Source organism: Bidens hawaiensis, unplaced genomic scaffold (genome assembly GCF_021521415.1).
Source record: "Bidens hawaiensis isolate Kalapana, Puna unplaced genomic scaffold, B.hawaiensis_p1.1 tig00048346_1, whole genome shotgun sequence".
In the NCBI taxonomy this organism is placed as follows: Eukaryota; Viridiplantae; Streptophyta; class Magnoliopsida; order Asterales; family Asteraceae; genus Bidens; species Bidens hawaiensis.
The window spans coordinates 1-27,515 of record NW_027498661.1 but is presented as its reverse complement, the minus strand read 5'-3'; the positions used below and the strand labels follow the sequence as shown (position 1 = coordinate 27,515).

General features: G+C 41.0%; 1 pseudogene across 1 annotated transcript; it reads left to right on the top strand.

The window, feature by feature from the left end:
- Positions 1 to 19,318: 19,318 nt before the first annotated feature.
- On the top strand, positions 19,319 to 22,815 carry LOC143597474 (alcohol-forming fatty acyl-CoA reductase-like; annotated as a pseudogene). Its single transcript, XR_013146916.1, has 10 exons — positions 19,319 to 19,451; positions 19,531 to 19,634; positions 20,454 to 20,656; positions 20,851 to 20,948; positions 21,079 to 21,274; positions 21,607 to 21,768; positions 21,859 to 21,940; positions 22,031 to 22,300; positions 22,420 to 22,547; positions 22,663 to 22,815. The product of XR_013146916.1 is annotated as an alcohol-forming fatty acyl-CoA reductase-like (transcript).
- The last annotated feature ends 4,700 nt before the right edge of the window (positions 22,816 to 27,515 follow it).

Genomic DNA, 27,515 nt, shown 5'->3' with positions numbered 1-27,515 from the left:
CCCGGCGCAACGCGCCAGGTAAACCTTTAGTTAAATTATAAACTACAAATCATCCATTAGTCGTTGCTGACATAATAAATGGGCCATTCGAATCATTAATATAAGGTTAGAATGTTGGGGACGTTAAACTCATCGGGTGTGAAGACCACTTTATCTCTGACGTGGCAACATTTTTGCAGGCTAAGGGCATTTCGGGGTGTTAAAACATGCCGGTGGGGGATGGAGAAAGGGTGCCAAAATGGATGAGTGGTAGCCGATTAATGCCAGAAGGGGTTGAAGGGTGGAGCGTTAGAGGGAAGTCGGAGATTTCGCTGATGTGGCTCCGATTTGAGTGTGGTAGCGCCCCGGGCATTCACCGGCAACACATGGCCTAATAACATGGTTGCTTGGTTTCATAGACCAAGTCAACCACGCACATTGCTAAGGAAGATTCGAAATTATTTAATAATGTTTTTAGTAAAGCACACCATTTCAACCTGCATGTGACGGTAAAGCGCATTAAATGTATGGCATGTTTGAAAGATGTCGTACGTTGCAATGGGGACGTGACGCGAACTCTGTCGGTATCAGTTCGGTTCATTACCTTAAAGTTTCATGATCAAAGTTGAAAATCTAAAAGTTTTGTGTCAAAGTTGAAAATTTAAAAGTTTTATCATAAAAATGCAATTTTTTTATTACCAAAGTTAAAACTCTAATAGCAAAAGTTCAAATGAGGCCAAAGTATATGCTAACAAAGTATAGGGGCCAACAATTTGTACCAAATGTCGAATTAATCATCTACCATAAGGCTATGTACAGTGGAGGGGCTATAAATTGGAGCATTTTGCGTCATGTGGCGCCCAGTCAGCAAATGGTGAGTTTTTATTTTTAGGGTGTAATGGTGTAGGGGCTACAATAATAATATAATAATAATAATATATATATAACACACGTATTAATATAATAATAATAAAATCAATGTGATGCCAGGCGACAAGTTCACCTCGTCCTCGCCCCTTTTCGCCCCAAATTCGCCCAGGAGAGCGGTGTGCACCACAAAAATCGCCCATTTTCGCCCAAATCGTCGCTCCACTACACTAAGCCTAAGTAAAATCACCTTCATTGTCATAAAAATGAAGTGTGCACAACCGTGAACCTGAATATATATAGGGGAAAGGCCTCCGGACAGCCCGTTAATACATGTTAAAAAAGTTTATTGATTTTTAAAAATTTTAGCTTGTATTAGATAATTGAGAAGGGTTGTTTTCTACAAAGGGCCCACTTACAAGTCAAAATTAGAATTTAAGGGGTTACTAACTTACTATTTTTTACACATGGGTCCATTGCTAGTCTTGAGACACCGGCTAGAAAAAGGGTGTTGCTATACATTCTTAGTCTAATCTCACACTACCTATAAAGTTTAAATGATCGTCATAATTCACATGCAACCGTCGTTTGGTCTTTCTCACTGTTATGACGCACCCATGCATGCAAACCGACCATTATAAAGTTCATCTGACTAAATTATGTTATAGTTGATTTCGACGTGTCTAACGCCAACCCTAGAACTTGTACGCTTGTTTAATTTAAGCTTCAAAATGACCATTTTATTTGAACTACCATCATTATGAAATTGGTTAGAAGGTTAAACTAGAGTTCTAGCCATTAATACTCCTCCCATGACTGTTTAGGAAAAGCACTTGGATTTAACTCATTGTGAAATAGGTTAGAAAGGTAATTAGAGTTATGATCATCAATGCCCTATCTCAATATTTCAAGTGAGAATTTCAGTATTTCACTACATTTCCTTAGTTCTCCAAGTTTGACACCTATGTTTTGACTCGCCGAAATTTTAATGGGTTCTCAGAGATGGCCATGTTTGGAGGTGGTGTTCGATCGGTTGTGTTCTTTTTAGAAATTACGATAGCATATTCAGGAATTTAAGCATTTTAATAGCCTCGTTTAAGTTTATTTATAAAACTCGTTCTTCATTATCAACTATATCTAATTTGAACTATCTTCAATTTTATAGTCTTAATTAACTTGTTACTAGGTTTTTATTTAAGGAAACTCGAAATAAATTATTAGTTATAGTTTCATTTGTACATAGGTGAAGAGGTAGGTCCCAGCAGAGCACAGTTGGACCCGCATGACTCACCTTGAAGAGGGACGTCTGCGCAAGGACCAACTGGTTCCGCAGGACCCACCATGCTCAGAGATGAAGACCTTACGCGCAGTACGCCAGCTGTTCCCGCAGGGAAAGCCTCCCAATGGTGAAGTACCCCGCCTGTCCCCGCAGCTGCGGATACAAGCTATCAGGGAAGGCTACCCGCGCTAATAGCAAGGCTACACGCACAAGGCACTAACTCTCAATAATTCAGTGTCACCTGAAGGAATGAGCAAGGCGAGAATATTCCCGCCCAAATGAGCCAGTCCGTATGCTTCTGGAAGATCTTTTGTACTATACCTGCCAAGGTATGGACAAAATAGACAAGATCTGACCAAAGCAGCCAATGAACCAATCACAGGGTGACAGCTCACCGACAACAGTACGAGGAGGAGCATGCTCTAGTACTGTTTGTCATTATTAGCCGCTGCCTACTCACCAACCCTTGTCGTGGCACGCACATAGCCTGCGGTTGGTGGAAAGGGAACAGTACACAGCCGGCCTTGTCACTATCAGCCGCTGCCTACCCACCAACCAGCATGGCACGTGCGTGGCCGATAGTTGGTAGAACAGGAATATTATACAGCTGGCTGTACCTGCTTGGAAACCTACCTTCGGCTATAAATACTCCAACACCTTGGAACGATATCATCATCTGGTATTTTACTTTCACTAGCTATTTCTCTCAATATACACTTATATTCAGAGCAATCTAGTCTGATTCTCACGCCGGAGGGTGGTCACAAGGAGGAACCCCCCCTTCTCAGTGACGAGCTCACGGTGTTTGTTTTGCAGGTCATCTGAAGAACATCCTTCTTTACCAGACCTGACCCTCGTGGGAAACATCTATTTAACCCCCAGATTATCCGTAATCTGCCCGGGGTCGATTAGTGTTTCTTCATTGGCGCCATCCGTGCATAAAAGCTAGAACTAATTCTCAATTTTTTCAAAATTTCTGAAGAAATGGTTAACGTTACTCCGGTCCCAAGGCCAGTAAGTAACCAGGAAACCCCGGTAACCACAACCCCAGCCACCGGGAGGAACACCGGCGGTTATACAAATTTTACGAACACTACCCCGGTTACCCAAGCCGGGACAAGTGCAGTAAACAATATTTCACTGGGGTTCACTGATGCCCAGTTGGATAAACAGACGACGCTCCCTCGCCAAACACTCGATCAAGTTAAGGCGTGGGCAGAAGCACGTCAGAAAGAGTTCCAAGCTGAGTTGGATGAACGTTTGCGTTCACTCCAACAGGCTGACGAATTCGGAAGTACTCGACAACAGCTCAACATGAACAGTGAGTGCGAGTACTCGGATGATGATCGGGAGGAATCCGACACCGACGCAAACCCTCGCCACAGGGCGAAAGGGAGGCGTAAGGAAACGGACTTCCAACCAAGAAGGAATTTTGGAGAAACCTTCAAACCAAGGAACGCGGGAGGAAACCCACGTGACTTCTCCAAAACCTTTAGACCAACTGCCGCAAATGCGGGAAAGTCCAAGTTTGCAAGGGACATTGCGGAAGCAATCGCCCCAAAAAGTGCCAAACAGATGTCCAACATCGGCACCTATGATGGTATGTCCGACCCTGATGATCACTTGAACAGATTCATAGCGGGGGCAACCGTCAGCAGCTGGACGGAACCCACGTGGTGTTATATGTTCTAGATGACGCTGGTTGGAGCAGCCAGGGCGTGGTTCGATCGTTTACCGGTCCACCACATCTATGATTGGGCGGACTTTCAGCACAAGTTCAGCCAACACTTCAGTCAACAGAGGAAATATACTGAAATTGTTTGCCGTCATGGTACTCCTTGAGCATCATATCCGATCGCGATGGCCGTTTTATATCTCGCTTTGGAAATCTCTCCAATCTGCGTTAGGAACTCGTTTGGACATGAGTACTGCATATCATCCTCAGACTGACGGACAGTCTGAGCGAACCATCCAAACCCTTGAGGATATGCTTCGATCTTGTGTTCTTGATTTTGGAGGTAATTGGGATTCACACCTACCTCTGATCGAGTTCTCTTATAATAACAGCTATCATTCCAGCATCGGTATGGCCCCATTTGAAGCACTTTACGGTCGAAAGTGCCGCTCACCGATCTGTTGGAATGAAGTGGGTGAAGTTCAAATCACAGGACCCGAACTAGTTCAAGAGACAACCGATAAAATCGCCAAGATCCGTGATCATCTGCTGACTGCCAGAAGCCGACAGAAGAGTTACGCAGATCGCAGGCGAAAGCCTCTCGAATTTCTAGTGGGTGATCTTGTTCTCCTCAAAGTGTCGCCCTGGAAGGGTGTTGTCCGCTTTGGGAAGAAAGGTAAGCTTGCACCTCGTTATGTTGGTCCGTTCAAGATTCTTGCGAGGGTGGGAAAAGTTGCCTACAAACTGGACCTGCCGCCCGCGCTCAGCAATGTGCATCCAACTTTCCATGTATCCAATCTCAAGAAATGTTTAGCTGACGAGAACCTCCACATACCACTTGATGAAGTTCAAGTTGATGAGTCTATGCATTTCGTTGAGAAGCCTGTCGAGATTATGGATCGCGAGGTAAAGCAAACCAAGCGTAGTCGCATCCCTATTGTCAAAGTTCGTTGGCAGTCCAAGCGCGGAGCCGAGTTCACTTGGGAAAGGGAAGATCAAATGAAGATCAAGTACCCGCACCTTTTCTCTGCGCAACCTACTTCGAGATAAATTTCGGAACGAAATTTCTTAAAGTAGGGGAGACTGTGACATCTGCCCAAATCCGACCCGACCCAGGTACCCGTTTTCGAATCCGATTCTTTTTATGATTTAAAATTTGATTATTAATCTTTGTAAATTTAACATTAAATAAATTATATATATATATATATATATATATATATATATATTTTTATATTACTTACTAATAATAATAATTTCTTTCCGCCGTCTCGCCCTTTCTCTTTCTTGTCGCCGTCCCGCCTCTTTCTCTTTCTTGTCGCCGTCCCGCCTCTTTCTCTTTCTTGTCGCCGTCCCGCCCCTTTGCTTAACCCTTGAGCCTTGAACCCCCTTTTTCTCTTAACTCTTTGCTTGTCCTTTGGTTCTTCCCGCCTAAGGATGTCTGCGTAGCTCCACGCGCCAGACTTCTTACAAGGAAGCCTGCGCGAAGACCAACTGTTCCTGCGATACGCGAGGCGAACTGTTCCCGCAGCGCGCTAAGAATGGTAGTTCTTCCCGCGGCGCGCTAAGGATTATAGTTCTTCCCGCGGCGCGCTAAGAATTGTAGTTCTTCCCGCGACGCGCTAAGGATTGTAGTTCTACACGCGACGCGCTAAGGAATTGTAGTTCTTCCCGCGGCGCGCTAAGGATTGTTCTGTCTGCCTTTGCCCTCGCGCGCGCTCGAGTCTTCTCGCCCTAGACCTTAAGTCTTTTCTTCAGTTTAGGTCAGCCTGTATGCTTTTGAAATATCTTATCTTTTGTATGAGCACTGTAGGTCAGTTCCGACATCTGTCCGAAAAGCTACTTTCGGCGCATGCGCACCAATCCTATTGGTTGGCAGAAAAAGTGACTGACATAATCTTTTGAAATCTTCTTTGGCATGTCTTGAACAGTGCTTTATCTGACACCTCCCATGCTTTGAACAGTAACCTGTCAGCTTTTCCCCATCCCCTGCAGCTGCCGGCATATCTTTTGATATCTTTTGCTTTTGGTTTCTTATGCTTTTTAATATCTTTTGCTTGATTTGATAAGATCTTTTCCCCTTTTTAAGGGATTGTGTTCCCTTGGGTTTTCCTATAAATTAAGCTATTTTCTTGTTTATTAACACTACACCCACTACACTACAGCACTCCCCAAAATCTCTCTCCCTTTGCTCTCTGCCCTAGTTTCTCTGCAGCGCCACCACTCTCTTGCCTCCGTCTTCTCTTCTGTTCTACCCAGATCTCGGTAATTATAAATATATATTTAGTTTTAATTTGTTTAACTAACAAAAATCGATACTTACTGCATATATTCAAGACATAAAAACCAATCGTTAAACCAATAACCTCTTATTTATAGGTTAACTTTCGCTTGTTAAAAGTTGGTTCTTGCATTATCTTTCAACATACCTTTTTCAGGTGAGTAATCTCGTACCTAATCCCCTTTTTATTTTTAACGTTTTGGGATGTTCATGTGTTCGTACAACTTGAGTCTTAAACTTGTTTATGAAATTTATGCGCAAAACCCCATGTGTTATGGACGTTTACTTGGCTGTTTATCTGTATGTGTGAATCATTAACCGCTTTGTTCGGCCTATTCCGAAGTTTTCATGGATCCATTAGATGAACACGGGAGACCTATCGTTTACGGTTTTCTTGTTTTGTTTACACATGCACGTATGATTATTCGTTTTTATGCTCGATTGGGAGCACGGATTGAACTATGAGCTATGATCTATTTAGGCTTGATCACAATCTGATTACACCCTATGTTAAACCCCAGTTAAGCACATGTTGCGCGCAGTGTTTGTTATTATCTATTTATATCTATTAAACTTGATTTCTCACCGACACGCAAGTGTTGACGTTTTATTTTAACACATGTTCAGGTTTACTGTAGCTGCTTTTGGGAATCTCAAGGACATGTAGGATGTTTTCTTTTTCTTTGGACCTAGATTAAAATGTAACAAGACAAATTATGTTATTTGAATATTTTGAGTTATGATATGAATTATGTTACTTTACGATTTGTGTTCTGCGCGTGCGCAATGAAAATGTATTTATTAAATATTGACACCCAAATAGTGTCACGAGTAATGAAACAATACGTGGCGCCCCGATGTATAATCCGCCATCGGTCGGGGTGTTACAGGATGGCCAACAGCTGAGGGTGTAGCGATGATCACCGGCATTCCCCAGGTATGCATCGCATCTGTCTCATCTAAACCTAAACTAAAGATGGCTAAACCAACCATCACCGAACCGGAAGAATGGGCCTTCAATGGCAAATACCCTGACCAGGCCGTTACCATTGGCCCAACAGTCATTGATCCCACGCGCACCTTACTCAAACGCTTACTACTGAAAAACGCTGACATCTTTGCATGGACACCAGCTGACATGACTGGTGTACCTCGAAGTAAGGCAGAGCATAAGCTGAAGTGTGACCCGGCTTTTACGCCAGTCATACAAAAGCGCAGAGTAATGGGGGCGGAACAAGCTAACGCGTGTAGAACCCAAGTCAAGGAACTCCTTGACGCGGGCATCGTACGCGTTAGCAGATATCAAACATGGGTTGCAAATCCCGTTATGGTACCGAAGAATAACAAACAATGGCGTATGTGCATAGATTTCAAAGACTTAAACAAAGCATGCCCCAAAGATTGTTATCCGTTACCCGAAATTGATCTTAAGGTAGATTCGTTAGCACCGTTTCGCCTTAAATGCTTCCTGGATGCGTATAAGGGGTATCATCAAATCCACATGGCCGTTGATGATCAGGACAAAACCGCTTTTCGGACGCTCGATGGCACATTTTGTTATCAAATGATGCCATTCGGACTTAAGAATGCCGGGTCCACATATCAACGACTGATGGACAAAGAGTTCATTGCCTAAATTGGGAGGAACTTGGAAGTCTACATGGATGACTTGGTCATCAAAAGCCCTGACGCAAAAGCAATGTTGAAAGACATCGAAGAAACTTTCGACACGCTCAGGAAGATAAACATGAAGCTCAACCCGAGCAAGTGTTCCTTTGGGATGGAAGAAGGGAAGTTCTTAGGGGTCATCGTCACTAAAGATGGCTTCAGAGCGGACCCTGAAAAGGTTGAGGCCATTATCAAAATGGAATCACCTACTACCATCAAGCAAGCTCAGACACTGAATGGACGACTAGTTGCACTTAACCGCTTTTTGGCAAACCATGCGGACAAGTCGTTTCCTTTCGTGTCAACATTAAGGAACTGTTTGAAGAAAAACGCACTTCCGCTGGACACCAGAAGCGGAAGCAGCTTTTCAGGAGATTCGGTCACGCTTGATTGAACTCCCAACGCTCACAGCACCAGAAGTAGGGGAGGAATTAATCCTATACCTTTCCGCCACAGATAGAGCAACCGGAGCAGTCCTGCTAGCAGAGCGGAAAGGCATCCAGATGCCAATCTACTATGTTAGCCGTGTCCTGACAGACGTAGAAACCCGGTACTCCACCCTGGAAAAATTAGTCTTAGCACTTGTACAAGCTTCACGCAGGCTGAGACGATATTTCCAGGGTCACCCAATCACCATTCTCACCAACTTCAAACTCGCAAACGTTCTAGGCAAACCCGAATTATCGGGACGTCTAGCCAAATGGGCAATTGAGTTGGGGGAATATGCGATAAAGTACAAGCCAATACCAGCTATGAAAGGCCAGGTCCTAGCCGACTTTATTGCAGAAGTCCCCGCTTCACGGGAGAAAGAGTGCCAGGAGGAGGCTCAACCCTCCCCAGCACAGGACATCAATGATGTCTGGCGACTCTACACTGATGGAGCAGCCAGCAACGAGGGTTTAGGCGCAGGGTTGAAGTTAACCAACCCAGCAGGCCAAGAATACACTTACGCTATTCGACTGGACTTTCCAAGTACGAATAACGAAGCCGAGTACGAAGCATTCTTGGCAGGGCTGAGAATTGCGCGTAAAATGGGAGTGAAAAACTTGGAAGCCCACGTAGATTCCATGTTAGTGGCCAATCAGATAAACGGAACGTACACGGCCGTGAACGACACAATGGCCCTATACCTCGCACAAGCAAAAACCCTTATGCGCGATTTTAATGATTGTAAAGTCATACACGTCAAGCGTAGCGAAAACAAATTTGCGGATGCGTTAAGCAAGCTTGCGTCATTAGCCTTCACCCATTTGGGAAAGGACATCCGCATTGAACTCCTTGAAGCACCATCAGTCCCGCACAAGGAAATTTGTGTCATCCAAACCGGTACAGACCGTGGATGACACCAATAATAAATTACCTTGCAGCGGGTATACTACCAGAGTCGAAAACGCAGGCAAGAAAACTACGCTGTAAAGCACTGAACTATCAACTCATCGATGACATCCTTTACAGACGTAACTTTCTTGGTCCACTCCTCAGATGCGTCGATGACCAAGATGCCGACTACCTCCTAAGGGAAGTACACGAAGGCATCTGTGGGATACACGCAGGTCCACGCGCAGTTGTAGCTAAGCTAAACAACGCGGGATACTTTTGGCCGGGGATGCATACGGATGCACTGGCATACATCAGAAAGTGTAGGTCTTGCCAACTCTACGCACCCAACCCACATCGCCCGAAGAATGAACTTGTTCCAGTCACCTCTTCATGGCCATTTCAGAAGTGGGCCATCGATGTGAGGCCCATTTCCCACAGCAGCAGGGAACGTTCAGTATCTAGTGGTCGCCATCGACTACTTCACCAAGTGGATAGAAGCTAAACCCTTAGCCCAAACAACCGCAAAACATATCAAAAAATTTATTTGGGAATTTATTATTTGTCGTTTTGGACTTCCACAGAATCTGGTGAGCGATAACGGCACCAACTTTGCTGACAAGAAGCTACAACAGTGGCTGAAAGAACTTCAAATCACCCACACCTTTACCTCAGTGGCACACCCGCAAGGTAACGGTGAGGTGGAAAGAGCGAACAAAAGCATCGTCGAAGGCATAAAGAAAAGACTCCTGGAACACAGATCCGGTTGGGTAGACGAAGTTCCACACGTCCTTTGGGCAAACAGAACGCTGAAAAATGCCAGTATGGGAGAAACCCCGTTCAGCCTCACTTATGGCACTGAAGCCATGGTCCCAGTCGAAATTGGTTTGTCCTCACCAAGGGTCTTGATTCAGCCAGATGACAATGATGCGGAAAGACGGTTAGACCTTATGCTAACCGAGGAACGCAGAGACTTAGCCGCAGCGCGTGAAGAAAACTACAAGCGACAAATGCAAAAGTACTACAACACGCGGGTAAAACTCTGCAACTTCAACGTAGGAGACTACATATTGCGTAACAACGAGGCTTCAAACCAAGAGCGCCCAGGAAAACTGGCACCGGTCTGGGAAGGACCATACATTATCAAAGAAGTTTTGGGAAAAGGCGCATATCGGCTTGAAAGGCTCGATGGCACTCCTATCCCAAGAACATGGAACGGAGCTCAATTACGCAAATGTTACATGTAGATCAATTCCAAATTTGTAAAGAAAAGGCCTAGAGCCACTTCTAATGGAAATGATTCTCCTTTCACATTGTGTTGATAGCCTTACCTTTATACTTATGAACTTCCCACGCTGATATGCCGGTATTCACCGCATAAATATGGGAAGAAGTAAGTCGTTGCGTGTGGAAGGCGGCAAAACCCGCATAAACACAAAACGGTAAAAATTTCTAAGGAAAACCTTCACGCAGGTCAGCCATAGGTGAAGTTTGGTCATCCCAATAAATGAAAGTGACGGTCTTACCCGCACAATCATGATAAAGGAAACTGAACATTGACCTATTGGCAACCGCGCGTCGAAAGGTTAACTTATTTAAAACACTTAGAAAATTTCAAAGGAAAAGATGAGGAAAACTTCCACGCAGGTCAGATATAGGTAAAGTTTAGCCATCCTACTAAGTGCAATTGACGGTCTTATCCGCACAATCACGAAAGAGGACGCAAAACTTTAACTTATTATCTGCCACGTTGAAAAGTTAACTTATCTAAGTACTAAAGAAATTGCTAAGTTAAATCAAAATATGCGTGAAATAAACAAGGCAAGGCATTAGCAAATAATCTTTATTCCATCGAAATTCAAATATTACAAAGATTGCTGGGTACATACCCGCATACAAAAGAAGCTATACAAAAATAAAAATCTACTCTAATGGTGGAAAAGGATCTTAAGGATCAAGCTTCAGGACCACTTCCACTTGGACCCGCACCCTCAGTAGAGTGTGGCGGTTCAAGGAAAGCTTTAAGGATAGCTAGCCCATCATCAGCAGCAGCAATCTCGTTCACCTTCTCCACCACCGGATGCGGGAAGGCAGCATACTGATTCACTGCTTGGTCATACGCAGCTTCAGTATCCACATTGTAAAGAGGGAAGTTGGAAGGCGGGATGCCTTGTTCAACAAACCCTAGACCAAGCAGGAAGCCAGCCTTTTCCCCCTCCTCATGAGAAGCGTTGAGAGCTGCGCTCATCGCATCGTCATATGATGTGTTCATGAACACCCGATGCACAACCTACAAAACAAAAGTTTGTCAAACTCAAGAGTAAGGAAAGGCGTAAAGTTAGAATTAGGAAGCTGCGCATACCTGCGACAACGCTTCTCGAAGAAGCCATTCCTTGGCAACCAGAGCCTCCTGGAGGGCAGCTTGAGCTTCATTACGGGCGCGTTCGGCTTCGTTCTTTGTGAGGTTGGCAAGCAACACATCTTTGGCTGCAGCCTCTTCGACGCCCTTTAGCTTACGCACTGTGTGGTCAAGCACCCCCCTCTGGTCCAAGATCTCTTGGAGCTTCTTGGCATCTTCCATGGCCAAGGCATCATGAGCCTGCTGGAGCCTCTCTAATTTGGCTTTAAGTTCCTCATTTTCGATGCGTAGAGGCTCAGCAGCAGCTTCAGCCTTGGTGGCCCTCTCGGTTGCGTTCCTGGCAGTTTTCTTGGCCAGCCGAAGCTGTTCGTTAACAGCTTGGGCAGCCTTGGAACGGGCCTCCAGACGAGCCTGAACGTCAACCTCAAGGGCCTTGAAGGCCTTCTCCTTTCCGCAGCAACGGCTGCAAGCTTCACATTCTCCTCCCGGATGGCCCGCGCCTGAGCCACTGCAAGGCTACGCGCCGTCTTTAACTTGTCGTTTTCACGACAAAGTAGCTCGACGCGCGGCTGCATCCGGGCGAGAAGGATTCTGAGCTCATTGGACAGCCTACCTTCCTGGTAGCTGGCCATGGCCTCCCCCAGCGCACCGCTTGGGGCGGCGTGACGCGCCCATTCCACGCAGTCCTCAGCAGTACGGAGGGTCGTTCCCCGGCGGATCTTCCACCGAGGAGCGTACACCTCGTTGGAATCACGAACTGCAATAAAACAAAAAACGGTTAGAGAAAGAAAGGATGAAAGGGATATAGGCCAAAATAACCCTACGCACCTGTAGGGTCGACAACAGGCCGATAGCCACCAAACCCGTCACCTGAACCTAAGGGATATCCATCCAAAAGGTCAAGGAGACGGGAAGGAGGCAAGGATTGGCTAGACGCCCCAGTCCCAAACGTACCTGAAGGACCGGCCGTAGTCGCAGGCGCCGGAGACGTGGTGGAGGCTGCCGCGGCGGAAACCAACGGAGGTGAACTCACCGCAAGGTGAACTCACAACTGTCGCCGCGGCTGCGGAAGAACCCGCAAGAGATATCACCGCCGGCTCAGTGATGGATTCGGTGAAAATGGCACTGACAGCCGGCGGGGATAAGGTTACAGATGGGACAGTTGGCTCAACGGGATGAGCAACTGAACCAGTACTGCAAGCAGGCATAGCCGCCTGGGTCATCGCCTCGGGTAGGTTGACCAAACCTACCTTTATGGGTCAAGAGCTGATCCCTCCCGCTTCACTTTGGAATGTCGTAGCATCCACGCCTGCACGAAGACAAGATAAATAAGTATAATAGCGGAAAGATAAGAAGTTAAAGTAATGAACACTTACGGGTCTTTTTGAGCCTGAAGGTGCGAACGGGCGGGGACGAACCCGATGGAGCCGGCCTCTTCACGCCGGTCACCGTCGTCGACCGGGGCTGCTCGGAGGTGACAGCCGTCTTAACCTCCGGAACAGTGGTCTCACCACCAGGGTTCCCCGCCACCTCTTCACTTTCGGTCTCTGAGTCAGACCGATGCACCGGATCGGCAGTGGAGGCAACCTTCGCCTTACCCTTCCCGCCGGCGGCCTTCTTCTTCCTCGCCAAGAAAGGACCATCTGCGGATTCCTCAGAAGACGATAAAATTAGAGGAATTCCCGCAGAGGTTTCAGCATTGACAGGGCGAGGGTTAAAAAGTTCTTTACCTGGCCGCCTGGCGCTCAGGATCTCGTGGCCTGGCGAGTAGACCTCCACGAACCGATCCGCCGTTTGCTCAAGGATGGGCAACTCGTTCTCGTCAAGAGCGCGAGTACCCATCCGAGCGGGACCACCAGCCTCCCGCGGCTGCAGGAGAGACTGCAAGTCGTTTCCCTCTGAAAATAAAGAGATGGTTAGAACAAAAACCCTAACCTAGCAAATAAAATAAAGCATACTGTAAGGGACAGAGTTCAAACCGTATTCGAGGACGATCGGCACTTGCGGAGTCTCAGAGCCGGCATCCTTCCATACCCGGCTCATCCCGAGCATCACCATCCCGGACTCCGCAAACCGGTAAACCGGAGTCTGGATCCGGGAAATCTTGGAGAACCATTCCGCCTCCTGGTAGTTGGAGGCGTGAAGGTTGGGGAGTGCTCTCCCGTTTTTGAATGTCATCGCAATAGGGATGACACGGGTAGAGATGTAGAAGAACTCCCGCTTCCAAGACCGAAGACTGCGCTCGGTGGCGCAAATCTTCAGACCCTTGATCCGGTTGACCAGGGTGTACCACCCTTGGATGCACCTCCAAGAGTAGAAGGTCATCAGGCGGTCCACATGGGGCTCTACACCCACACCGAGGCACACCCACTCGAAATGGCGGATCTTCGCGATCGCCATTGGGTGTACCTCCGTCAAGTGTACACCGTGTCTCTCTAGAACACGGTACACAAACTTCGTCAATGGGAACCTCAGATTCCCATAGACGAAGAATGCAGCGTACACCCCTATCTTGCCCTTGGGGGCATCGTACACCGTCTGATGAGGCTCCGGAAACTCAGGCTCGAAAGGCTCGAGTATGAACTTCCGGACGATGTACTGGTAGAGGTCAGTAGGAAGAGCGCACTGGAACTCGCCGGCAGTGCTCTTGTCGTCCTTTTCGGACGTCGACGTCGGGTTCTCGACGAACAACTCAGCCTCTTCGGCAGTAGCCTCAAAATCACGGGTAGAAGACATGTTTTGGATGTACAGAACCAACGATTTCAGAAGAATGCTCGACGGAATAGTGAGTATTCGCCGGAAATCGTTTTAAGAAGATGAAGAGAGAAGTGAAAGTGTGGACTAAGGTGCACCCTCTCGCCCTTTATATACTCATCGCAATTAACGCGATGAATTTAATGCGGAAGAGAGAGAAATCGCAGGTGCAATGAAACTATGACACGTGGCAAAGAGCAAGCTGGCAACAGCTGTTGAAAGGACGCGTGCCATTAATTTCGCGGCCACGCGCCCAAAAAATCGCGCCCACGCGCCTGAAAAAGCGCCTGGAATGACCATATACTGTCACGTCGCCATAACTTCCTTCACGTCCTTACGCTGTCAGAAGAAACCGTCGGACGACGTTTCAACAGTTTGGACTGTTCTTATCTTTTCACCAACTCTTCGAATTTCAAAAAGATTCAAAAGTAAGCGGGAAAATACCCCTTACCTTGGCAACCAAGTAACTATAAGACAAGTGCGAGTACAGTGTCAAGGCAAAACCCTTCACATACTTAGCACCCGCAGGGAATGGACGCCAAGAATACCTTGGAAGTAAGATAACTATAAGACGAGTGCGGGTACAGTGTCAAGGCGAAACCCTTCACATACTTAGCACTCGCAGGGAATTGAAACCAAGAAGGATCTTTTGGGCCATGCTTGCGGAAAAGGAAATAACATCCCCGCATAGCGGGAACGTTGAGAACTAGATTGTTTGAAGCTCCAGGATGGAATTGGTTCTTTAACATAATTGATCACTATGTTTAAAACTACCAAAACCTCGTGGAGAATCTACAAGTGAAACTCAACGCTACTGACTTGCGAGGATGTTACACACCTACCCGCATCATACCCAAAGATCAAGCAGAAAAGTCGGGAATTTCTGCACGTGACATTAGGGAAACCGCGGGAAGAATCCCCACGGACAACCTTAAAACTAAATCCTTTTCAAAACCCCTTGCTTAAGTCCAAAGTTCACCTCACTTATTAACAATTCATGAGAAGAACATTGGACTGGGGGGACTTGAAGAGGTAGGTCCCAGCAGAGCACAGTTGGACCCGCATGACTCACCTTGAAGAGGGACGTCTGCGCAAGGACCAACTGGTTCCGCAGGACCCACCATGCTCAGAGATGAAGACCTTACGCGCAGTACGCCAGCTGGTTCCGCATGGTTCCGCATGCCCGGGGTCGATTAGTGTTTCTTCAATAGGCATATATATTTATGTTTTATCTAAAAAAAAAAGATAAATAGACTATAAAAATTAAAGTGTGTGGATAATGAAAGATGGCCTACCAAGCATATGTATCGACTTAAGTAAATGATCATGCATGTGATGAAGAAGCTAGGGGCCATCTGCAAGTTGCCAAACATTGGATCTTTATTAAGGATTTAAGGTATGCTGATCTGTCATGTCATTCATAACCATAACTTCTTGTTTATTATCATAACGAAAGGTGGTCGAATCTGAAATATTCGTAACAACGACATGGAACCCGAAGTGCATGTATTTGTTAAATGGAATACGCGCTGTGGAAGAATGTTTCGGAAGGGGTGTGCAAATGACTGCAAAAATTTAGCATGGTGTAGTTAGAACACGTTGAATGTCATCAATGCAATTCCGAAGAACCGGAAAAAGGACCCCCAGGTGTCCAAAACGGCATGGTGTAGTTATTTATTGTTGGGATCATATCATCAAGTTTTTATTTCTTTTCGAAATATCTGGTATCCTGGTAAAATTTATGTCACATGCAAAATAAATCGGTTATAGTTATTATATATTGCTGTCAAATTAATTCCTTGTTATTATTAAGCTAGACCTGGCTATTACCCAGGAAAACGACTTTGGTAACAAATAATTCAGGTCACAATTTGGGCATCTCGATCCCAAAGCCCTTTACAATTTCGATCGCTAATATTGAAACGGAAAACAAGTAATAGTGATCATAAATTCAAAGTTCATTTGAGTTTGCTTAGCTAAAGGTGGGTTTTTCCCCATAACTGGAAATAACTTGGAGGCGATTAAGGCTCTGTACGGCTGGGTCGAGCCAACTGTTGGTGTCTTTTGCCATTTAGTCACCCTATACGGAGTACCTAGACAATTCTCTGTTAGTTGATCGTTAAAACAAATCAGGTGTTAATTATTTCTTATTATATTTACGTACAAGTCTGGCCATCACACCGGAAGCAAGGGCGGACCCACCTAACTTGTATTGGAGTTTCGGAACCCCAATCTTTTTTACAAATATATTAGAAATGCTAGTATAATTTATTCAAGAACCCCATAAAATTTTTAGGTAAAACTCATTGTAATTAACTTATCTCTAATATAGTGGTGAATGCTTTGCTTTCAAATCCAATGATCACATGTTGGAGTCTTTCTAAAAGTTGTTTTCATATTATTTTTGTGTTATTTAAATTTTTGTTAAAACTTAGTGTTTTATTGGTTTAAAAGCAATTTATTTTTGTGATTTGTTAAATTCTAATTAAACTTAAGGCTTTATTTGGTTTAAAAGTATTTGTTTTAAAGACAGTCATAGAAATCTGGTATCCAAGTAACACACAACTTAAGTAAATCTCAGGCATAGTTTGAAAGAAAGTTTGAGTCCTCGTATTCTTTAAACAATACTAGCCCTAGCCTGATCTGAACAATGACCGCTCCAAAAATTCTAACATTGGTGTTTGAGAAATCTACATCGAAAAAAAGAGGACCCAGTTGGGAAAAAAATCATGTATGTGTCACTGATTGGAAAGTTGGATAAATCAACTTAGCTACTAAGGTACACTTATAGATTTTGGAGTTAATCCGGAGAGGAGACACAAGACCAGCACAGCCAGGCCAAGAAGTCAACCGCCCAGCCATCGAATGCTAGATCACAAACTTTTAATGGGCAAGATCTAGAGGGGCGTCGCTTGTCATTATTGACGAAATTAACATGTTCGTCCCTACACCATCATGTAATGTATTTAGTGCTCCTTTCCCTACTCTCATATAAAAGGAATAGTCCTTAATTTAGAAGGGACATTGAATGCTATTCAACTACCATTCACCAATCATGTTTACTATTAGTTATTTGCTTCGTCCCACCTAGTCTAGGTCTGAAGTTTCTTATCTGATATTCATTGTTACTTGTCTGGATAAGCGTCCTGCTAGATTCTAAGACTCACAATTCGCTAATTTGGGTACTAGATTCAACATCAATGCCATCTATGGAACCCGGGTGTGGTTCGTCAAGTAAAATATCCCAAGCCGATATCTAGACATTTCGTATATATGAATCCATATTAACTAATCTACATCACCATAAAGGAAATAAAATCTAGCATACAAGTAAAATTTGTATATTGTTAGGGTACCAGGCCGGGGCGTAACTTGCCCTATCCGATCAACCCAGATTTGACAGCCAATAAAAAAGGAAAAATTTTTAGAAATGGGAAAAATGAAAGAGATGAAATGGTTTATAGGAGAGAGATTTTTTTTTTGTGTTTTAGGTGTTCCGCCATTTGAAATGGCCGAACCCACACTGGTTGCAGAGCGTGTCAGGATTTGTCTGGTGAGCTAGAGGTTTTTCTGGTGTTCCGCCATTTCAAATGGCGGAAGTCACTTATTTTCCACGTGTTCCGTCATTTGAAATGGCGGAACACCAATTTTACCCATTTATGCACTTCCGCCATTTCAAATGGCGGAAGTGAATAGTAATATTATGACACGCGTCTGACGTGGCGTTTGACCACACTATTCACTTATGTCATTTCAAATGATGGAAGTGAATAATACTGACAATTATGACAATTTACAAGACTTTCTCTTCTTTTTGACCAATATTAATCACTCATGCCATTTCAAATGGCGGAAGTGAACATTACTTTATATTATTATTTTCTTCTACAGTATTTTTTTCTTCAATTTTTTTTTTGAAAAATATATTTATAAATTTTAATACTAATTTAAAATATATTAAAGTTTAAAATATATTTTTCAAATAATTTTTTTTAAATAACTATAAAAGAAAATAATAATATAAAGTACTGTTCACTTATGCCATTTGAAATGACATAAGTGAACAGTGTGGTCAAACACCTTGTCAGATATGTGTCAGAATATTACTATTCACTTCCGCCATTTAAAATGGAGAAAGTGCAATAAATGTATGGGCAGACTATAAAGGGGTAAAAGTGGTGTTCCGCCATTTCAAATGGCGGAAGTCACTTATTTTCCACATTTAAAATGGCGGAACACCAGAAAAACCTCGAGATCACCAGACAATTTCTGGCACGCTCTACAACTAGTGTGGGTTCCGCCATTTCAAATGGCGGAACACCTAAAATCACAAAAAAAAATTCTCTCTCCTATAAATCATTTCTTCCCTTTCATTTTTCCTATATTTAAAAATTTTTCAATAAAAAAAGCAACCTCATTAGTATTTATTGAACCCGATTCGTTGTCAACACATGCCACTAATGTACTTTAATCACTTTTCTTCAACAAACCAACCAATTATTGTTTTCTTCAACAAACACAATCGGCTTCATGTGCCTGATTTTGCCAACCAATTATAGCCAAATCAAGACCCATGTGTTGCTTATTTCATGTGATCTATGTATATATAACATCTAGAGGGATAAAAAATTGAAAACCCTACGTACGCACTTTAATGTCCTGAATTTTTCATACATAAATTATATGCCAAATCGATCAAACTCTTTTCAATTATATGGTTTTATTTTTTCTATAGCAATTAACATATCAACTTTTATATAGTATATGTCACGTACAATGACTTTTCTATATTTTTGTCTAAAGTATATATTATTAATCCAAAATTCTAAATTCAAATGATCACATAGCATGATTAAGAAACGTTAGGTAATTAACACATAAACAGATTTACTTAACTTATAATGATGTGGTTTCACCATTGATACAATTTTCTTTTTTGTCTTATAAGTTTACGTAACACCGAAAATCCTGACTGTTTTTACCAAACCAAGTGGCAAAACATTAATTGGGTGTACTCCTTCATAACTCACCACCGGCCACTTGCCAACGTGTACTCCCTCTAGCTTCCTTTCACACCTTAACCTATCCTTATATATCACTTGCGTCCTATCTTCTTCCTCACCAATTTCCCTACAACTCCCTCTCGATATCTACAAAGTCTTTGTGTTCTTGTTCTTGCTATATTTGCAACCAATGGAGATGGATAGCATTCTTGGTTTTCTTGATAACAAAACCATTTTAATCACCGGTGCCACTGGTTTTCTTGCTAAAAGTATTTCTTCTCTTTCGCTCTCTAAATAACTATATATGTATGTATAACGTTTTTCACAAACGTCATGTTGTTTGTGTAGTATTTGTGGAGAAGATACTAAGAGTTCAACCCAATGTGAATAAGTTATATCTTCTTGTGAGGGCTACTGATGCCAAATCCGCTTTGCAACGTTTTAATAAGGAGGTATATATTTATATCCATATATATCGATTGGTGTTAAGTATATATTTGTTATTTTAATACGTAAGGAGGTAAGTTGTGTTTTCATTTTTTTAGCGCGAACCAGACTTCGTTGTGTTGAGATTTGTGTCACGATTTTTTCTTATGGCTAAGAATATTGTTGCACATTCAATACAAGTACAAGGTGTACCACATTGGGACAGTTGCCCTCCTTAATTTTTCCTTTTTAGTGTAACATACCCAAAAGTCTTGATCGTCTTCCATAAAATTTTGGTTTACTAGCCCCCATGAAAATAAATTCTCAGTCTGCCACTGAATACAAGATGATCGAATGGCTTCATTGTAATGTCTCACTTACGTCGGGATCATGAAATCATTTCTATATTTCAATCTACTTTTAAAGTCGTACGCATGCATGCACACACCTACCTCGATCTTAAAGAGTTTTAGGGCATGGTTTAGTCGTAGTCAAACAACTTGAGAGAAGGTGTCGTCCCACTCCGAGCATCTCAGGGGTGGTTTTCGTCACCGTGGGGCTTAGCCACCTGCCAAGCCGCATCTCACCGGCCTACTTTTTCATAGCAACAGTTCTAAGAATTGGCACTTCAACTTATGTATAGATAGATATATTAATGAAAATAGAAACAAAACTTAAAAGTATTTTTTTACCTTGGTTGGTAAGGTGGTGAGGATGTAAAATAGGAGGTGAAAGGTTCACTATTTCTTTTAGAATGCAAAATTTAGATGTTCAAAAAAATAATAATAAATTTCACTAAAATCCTAAGAGAAACAACTAAATATAATGTTTCAAATTGTTTATAGGCCGTGGCAAAGGATTTATTCAATATCTTGAAAGAGAAGTATGGTACAAACCTGCAGTCTTTCTTGTCGGAAAAGGTAACTCCGGTCGCCGGAGACATCACCTATGAAAATTTGGGAATAAAAGACCCTGGCTTGATTAAAGAGATGTGGGCAGATATTGATGTTGTTGTCAATGTAGCTGCCACCACCAACTTTGATGAAAGGTACAACTACTATATATTTTCAAGTTAAATATAAATTACTGATTAATTAATAGTTAACTTACAATAAATACTTATTTTGAGAACTTTATTTGTGTTGTGTGCTAACCAAATTTTATTATTTTAAGAACCATTTATATAGATTTGAGAAGAGTTAACTAGAATGATTTTGATTCTTTTCATTTGATTTATTGTAGATACGACGTTGCATTAGCTTTGAATACGTTTGGAGCCAAAAATGTTTTAAATTTTGCTGCCAAATGTAAAATAAAGTTGCTTCTTCACGTATCCACTGGTTAGTATGCATATATAGACTCGTTATTTTGAGTTATTTAAAATATGGTTCTATCGTATACATGCATTAACTATATGAATTTTACACACATATAACCATGATGATCGAATTTAAAATTGTGTTTGTTCAGCTTATGTATCCGGTGAGAAACCTGGGCTAATACTAGAAACTCCATATCATTTGGGAGAGGCGCTTAATGGTGTGCACGGGCTTGATATTAATACAGAGAAGAGGATCATTGAAGAAAGATTAAAAGAACTTAGTTATGATGAAACCGCTACTGATAAATCGATTACATTGGCCATGAAAGATCTTGGTATTGAAAGGTAAATAGAGTTTTGCTTTTTTTTTTTCCCATCTATCCCCTCAAAAAACATAGCAAGAAATTCTTTTCAGGTTTGACTCACCACTTACACTTTAAACTTATAAGCTGATAAACTTTATTTTTCTCTCTAAATCACCCTATACATATGGATCGATATTTTCCACCATGTTAGTGGTAACTTAGACCGATTATCTTGAAATCTATTGAGTAACTTTTTTAATATCAAACTAAGTATATATTTTTTGTGTCTATAGGTATCCTATAACTAATTAATAGTCTTTATTAAAGGTATCAGTTTTTTTAATTACAACTTGATTTCATCCCTTTGTATAGAGCAAATAAATTTGGTTGGCCAAATACATATGTTTTTACAAAGGCATTAGGAGAAATGATGCTCGGACACTTGAAAGGAAACATGCCGTTAGTCATTCTTCGACCAACGATCATCACCAGCACCTACAAAGAACCCTTCCCCGGTTGGATCGAAGGCATAAGGTAAATAATTCCTCATTCTATTTCCTTTTAAATAAAAAGGTTAATTTATTTGATTAAAGTAATATTTTCATATGTATTCGAAAAATACAGAACAATTGATAGCTTAGCACTTGGTTATGGCAAGGGCCAATTATCATGCTTCCTCGGGGATCCTGAATCCGTAATTGACACGGTGGGTTCAATTTATACATCATCTTAGCTACTTAACTTATTTTCGTGATTGAAATTACTAACTATGAATGTGTAAAAAATAATTTGACAGATACCAGCGGACATGGTGGCGAATGCTATGATCGCGACAATGGCAGCGCATGCAAATCAAGCATCATGTGAAATAATATATCATGTTGGATCGTCTGTGTCTAATCCACTAAAATACAAATCAATTCAACAAAGTGGGTATAATTATTTTTCAAAGCATCCCATGATCAACAAAGAAGGCAAAGCAGTTATAGTTAGCAATGTTAAGGTGTTGAACTCCATGGCTAGCTTTCAAAGATACTTTTCTCTTCGTTATCTGATTCCATTACAGGTTAATCCACATGCTCATACATTGACTTTAGGACCATCAGTAATTTTACAACTAAGTGCTGTTGTTCATCATGTATTGATGAATTTTTATATATAAATGTATGGACTGCATGTTTTCAGGGTTTGCAAGCTGTGAATGCAACATTATGTCATGCTCTCAATGGAACTTATACAAATCTTAAAAGAAAGACCAATTTTGTGTTGCGGCTGGTGGAGTTATACAAACCTTATTTGTTCTCAAAAAGCTTGTAAGTTAATTCTTAATCATACAATCACTTTTATTTTTTACAATAATTAATGAATAATGTTTACTTAATTAATTTCCCTGATAAGTTTTGAGCATTTCTTTCTTTCTTTTGTTAGGTACGATGATATGAATACGGAAAAACTTCGTCAACTAGTAAGAGAAACGAAATTGAAGCCGATATGTTCTATTTTGATCCTAAGACAATTAAATGGGACGTTTATTTCGAGCATACACACTTTCCTGGTGTTGTTAAACATGTATTTAAATGATTGCAGACCTCACGAAAACAAGGGATGTCGTATTTTGTCACCATATTTTTTATTTTGAATGAATGTCATAAATTATGCTTTTCTTTATTGTTGTAACCGCGGGTGAACTGTAACATTAAGATATCGTGAAGAACATGCTATTGTATGCAATTTCTACCGTGTATAACAAATAGTGTATTATATGTTATCCTTTTAATTAAACGTGAACAAATGTTAACTAGAAAATGTCAGTTAATTATTAAATCTATTAACATGATCAACTAAAAACTAATGAATACAATTCAGATGGTTTGAAGACCAAGATAAAATAGTATACACAAGCGGAGTATTATATAAAAGCTACACATCATTTACAAGCGATTTGTTATAAAGAAAATGATTTTGAAACAACTCAGATGGTTTGAAGACCAAGATAAAATAGTGTTTTCTGCACTTATTAATTTAGTACATAATTATATTGTGTTATCGTGTGACAGTGAAAAACTTTAGCAAGTTTAAAGTAGAAAAACATTTATATCTATCACCAATCAAACATTTCAAGGTTTAGGTGGTCCAAAATGTTAAATGTATAAAAGAGAAGGACTGAGATCGTAAATGCAACATAAAAAATTCATAAATTTGATTTAATAAAAATACCAAGAAAAAAAATATAAAAATCTTTAACTTTTCAAATAGTAGTATAAACACATGCATGTATTTATACTAGTTGTTAAATTTTATGTAAATTATATAAAAATTATTGAAGCGTAAGTTTTAAGTTATTTTGTAAACATTATAAAGTTGTGTGCATGAAGTGTAAGTAATCAAAACTTTGATTTAGTTGAAAATAAAGTGAATAAAACCAGGAGGGCTATTTGGTCATTAATTGAAAGATGTACAAAAGTGGTAAGTCTATGAAAGTAGTAGAAACGATAAGAGAATGTCTAATGGAATTAGAAGGACTTATGTTTCCTGTTACGTTGAATGTTTTAACGTTAGGAGGATCTTGGGTATCGATTGGTTAGCCGAGTTTGAGGCTCAAATAGTATGTTGAAAGAAGATGATGTCATCTTAAGACACGTGATGGTAATTCGGTAACCATTTATGGTGGGTATGTGATCATCTCCATGATCAAGGCAAGAAAGTAAATGAGGGTGCGGTGCTATCTGGCATATGTTTTCCCACACGAAAGTAGAGATGCAAGGGATACATGCTATTCTCGTGGCAATAGACTTATCAAAGGTATTTCTTAAGGATCTTACTGGAGTCCGTCAAATCAGGAGATTAAATTTTATATTGATACTTTATTTGGAGCTCAGCCATCATGAAAGCATCATATCGCCTAATTCTATTAGAAATGAAAGAGTTAATAACCTAACTACAGGACCTCCTAGATAAGGGTTTCATTGGTCTGAGCAGTTCTCCATGTGGTCGTCTAGTGTTGTTTGTTAAGAAAAGGATGACAATATGTTAATGTGCATTGCCTAGATAGTTGAACAAAGAACAAGCATCCGTTTTCATGGATCAATGATCTGATTGACCAGTTGCATGAAGTAAGATGGTTTTTCATAATAGACTTAATGTCCAGTTACCGATAGTTAAAGGTTAGAGAAGCATATATGTATCGAAGATGACGTTTCGCACGCTATAACGGACATTACATGTCTCTTGTGATACCATTTGGACTTGTTAATGCCTCTACAAACGTTTATAGATTGATAAATTGGGAAACTAGACCGGTGCTAAATATATCGATCATTGTGTTCATCGACGACATACCGATTTACTCAAGGATAGAAAAATCATGTGTTTCAGCTTAGGGAAGTGTTGGAAACGTTATCAAAGGATATCTTGTATGCTAAGTTCTCCAAGTATGCCTTTTGTCTACTTGAAGTTATGTTTATTGGACGGGTTAACAACCAAAACAAAAACATGGTGGCTCCCACCGAAGCTGAAGTAGTGAGGGATTGAAAAGCTCCAAGGATGCCAATAGAGATATATAGTTTCTTAGGACCGGTGGGTTATTATCAAAGGTTCATTTAGGACTTATCGAATATAGCTTTTCCTTTGACTAATTTACTTTGGAAAGAAGTAAATTAAGTTCGATGGGGGGGGGGGGGTGGACTGTGCATATATATATATATGTGTGTGTGTGCGCCGCTGCGCGAAGCGTTCAAAAAGTTAAGAATAGGCTTACCCAAACACCTGTATTGGTCATCCTGATACCGAAAAGACTTGGTGATTTGTTCGGATGCCTCATACCAAGGATTGGGTTGTGTACTCATTGTAACAGGGAAATGTGAGCCTATGTTTCATGATAGTTAAAGTTTATAAAGTGAATTCTCTAACTCATGGTTTCGAACAGGCAGTAATTGTGTTCACATTAAATATTTAGAGACATTATCTCTGCGTAACTAAGTGCACAATAAACACATATCACAAATTAGTTTGAAGTATTTTCTTGAATAAAAGAACCTAAATATGAGAAAAAGACATTGTTGGTATTGATAAGGAATATGATTGTGAAATCATATATCATCCGTGAAAGGCTAATGTGTTTGCCGACCAATTAAGCCAAAAGGAAAAACAGACTCTTGCAAAGGTAAAATCTTATTATAAGTTGCTGTTAACATCGATTTTATGGAACAAATTAGAAGAGCTCAATTACAGGCCCTGACAGAATAGAACGTGAAACAAGAAAGGCTACTAGGCCAACAGATACACCTACTAAAGAACACCTTTGGTGTTAAGACATAGAATGAATATGGATACCCCGCTTTGTGGAAATTTACAGTCAAACTTTTAGAAGAAGCAAACTAGACCAATTATTTTGTTCATACAAAGACAATTCAAGATATGAAAATTAAAATAACTACTAGTGGCCATGTATTAAATGTGACTCAATATGTGAGCAAGTGCCCACTTGCTTGCAAGTCAAGGCAAGGTGTGTGTATTTCAACGTTTTTACTTCGGTTTTCTATTTGATCTAAAGGATCCACTTTAATGGTATTATGATTAGAATTTTACAGACTTGACGTAACACGTGTATTCTCAAAACTAGTTTTAATTATAGTTTTTAAATAGCTATATATATATATATATAGTTAGTTAGTTTTATTGTAACTGGATATTAATTAATTGTTATTGCATCAGTATATGTTAAAGAAAATATATACAAATTCTAGACTCGTTTAGGCTCGCCTACTCGTGCTCTATAAATAAAGCTCGATTTCGGGCTCTATTATTGAACAAAGATACTTTCAGGATCGAGCGCAAGCTCACTACGATCATTTAAGCTCAACTTGATTCGAACTTTTAGTGAGCTGATCTCGAGTAACTCACAAAATGGCTTGACTCGCTCACACCCCTATTTATGAATCCCTCTTTCCCTTCCAATACAATAGATATACGAAATATCAAAATATAATAGTAGTGCTCGCTAGTTTTGAAATATTAGTAGTCGGATTTTAGTGTAGTTATAATATATAGTCTTTCTTCGAAGTGCATGCATTTGTTAAATGCAATTACACCGTGTGTACGAATGTTTGGGAAGGGGGTTGCAAATGAGTTATAGTATGTGGAACAAAATGTTGCTGACGATCGAGATGTTATATTAAATGAGCATGCATGTGGTGAGGAAGCTAAGGGCCATTTGCAAGTTGCCAAACGTTGGATCTTAACTTCTTAAGGATTTAATTCGTGTGCATATCTGTCATGTCATGCATGACCATAACTTCTTCTTTATTATCATAACAAAAGGTGGTTGATTCTGAATTGTAACAAACACACAGAGCCGTCTCGTGGATAAGTTAAATGAGGCAATGACTTTAGGCCTCCAGATTTTATAGGGTCTCCGTCTTAAGTAAGATTTATATATTATGAGATTTTGAAAGTAGAGTTTTTTTAGAAATAGTAACTCAATAATGAGCCACAAGTTAAGGATGATTGTTTCATATCCATATTCACGGCATATCATCCATATTCTATAATTCTTGTATACTCTCTAGCACTATACACGTAAAGAAAAGAAAATAAAAAGGCCTTGACGTTTTAATTAGTTTTAGGCCTCCGAGAACGTTGAGACGGGCCTGCAACAACATGGAACCGAAGTGCATGTATTTGTTGAATACAATACGTCAGAATATTACTATTCACTTCCGCAATTTAAAATGGAGAAAGTGCAATAAATGTATGGGCAGACTATAAAGGGGTAAAAGTGGTGTTCCGCCATTTCAAATGGCGGAAGTCACTTATTTTCCACATTTAAAATGGCGGAACACCAGAAAAACCTCCAGATCACCAGACAATTTCTGGCTACCGCTCTACAACTAGTGTGGGTTCCGCCATTTCAAATGGCGGAACACCTAAAATCACGAAAAAAAAATTCTCCCTCCTATAAATCATTTCTTCCCTTTCATTTTTCCTATATTTAAAAATTTTTCAATAAAAAAAGCAACCTCATTAGTATTTATTGAACCCGATTCGTTGTCAACACATGCCACTATGTACTTTAATCACTTTTCTTCAACAAACCAACCAATTATTGTTTTCTTCAACAAACACAATCGGCTTCATGTGCCTGATTTTGCCAACCAATTATAGCCAAATCAAGACCCATGTGTTGCTTATTTCATGTGATCTATGTATATATAACATCTAGAGGGATAAAAAATTGAAAACCCTACGTACGCACTTTAATGTCCTGAATTTTTCATACATAA